The sequence below is a fragment of the Athene cunicularia genome (assembly GCF_003259725.1).
Source record: "Athene cunicularia isolate RWA chromosome 11 unlocalized genomic scaffold, athCun1 chr11_part1, whole genome shotgun sequence".
Taxonomy (NCBI): domain Eukaryota; kingdom Metazoa; phylum Chordata; class Aves; order Strigiformes; family Strigidae; genus Athene; species Athene cunicularia.
This window is the reverse complement of record NW_020799113.1, coordinates 11,583,838-11,584,103: the sequence shown is the minus strand read 5'-3', so window position 1 is coordinate 11,584,103 and position 266 is coordinate 11,583,838.

Sequence of the window (266 nt, the reverse complement as noted above, 5' to 3'; positions counted from 1 at the left end):
GACAGCCCCCCCCGCGCCGCCCGCAGGCTGGTTCCCTCCCGGGAGGGCCCGGGCCGCCTCCGTTGCCGCGGGCGGAGCGGGCTGCGGGAGCAGCCGGAGGGGCTCCCGGCTCTGCCTGGGCACGTGTCTTCGCAAAACTTGCAAGAGCGTAGTAGTCCCGAGACCTCGCTTTCCGGACTTGGTGTTTTGAAGCGTGTGGTGACAGCGATGCCCCGGAGCCGGTGCTGTCACCCCAGGTGGACCTACTGCGGAGCCCCAACACCCGC